Source organism: Gregarina niphandrodes (genome assembly GCF_000223845.1).
Source record: "Gregarina niphandrodes unplaced genomic scaffold scaffold00132, whole genome shotgun sequence".
Classification (NCBI taxonomy): domain Eukaryota; phylum Apicomplexa; class Conoidasida; order Eugregarinorida; family Gregarinidae; genus Gregarina; species Gregarina niphandrodes.
Genome location: NW_011645896.1, coordinates 3789 through 4262, shown reverse-complemented (window position 1 = coordinate 4262; position 474 = coordinate 3789).

The following is a 474-nucleotide window of genomic DNA, read 5'->3' as shown; positions in this document are numbered from 1 at the left end:
TCTGAGAGATCAACATCTGTCAACCAGTATCTCCGCAAACTACGGAGCAGGACTCACATTGCGGACTGCAGTTACAGGCCGGTGGATTCAAACCCATCTCCGAAACAATGGGTAAAAGCGTCGATACGGCCTTTTCCGTTGTTGGGACACGATCCGCCTTGGGCGTCCAGCTCAAATGGTAGAGCGCTCGCTTAGCATGCGAGAGGCCGTCCTGTGTCGTGGCGTCATTGGTCGCCGTCTGCTCTTTGATCTGACCGATGGGGAGCGTACGCCAAGTGAAAGGTATCCAGGGCATCCAATTCCCACCCCCCCGGGTTGTCCGCCAAATGCACGATAAGGAGCACTCACAGGTTGGTGGTCGGAAGCGCGTAGGTCTTGCGGTTCGCTGTACTGGATTTATTCCGCGTTTATTCCGCGTGTTGCTCTGCTTATTGAGAAGCTTTTCACGTATGTGCAAGGCAGCTGCCAACAGCG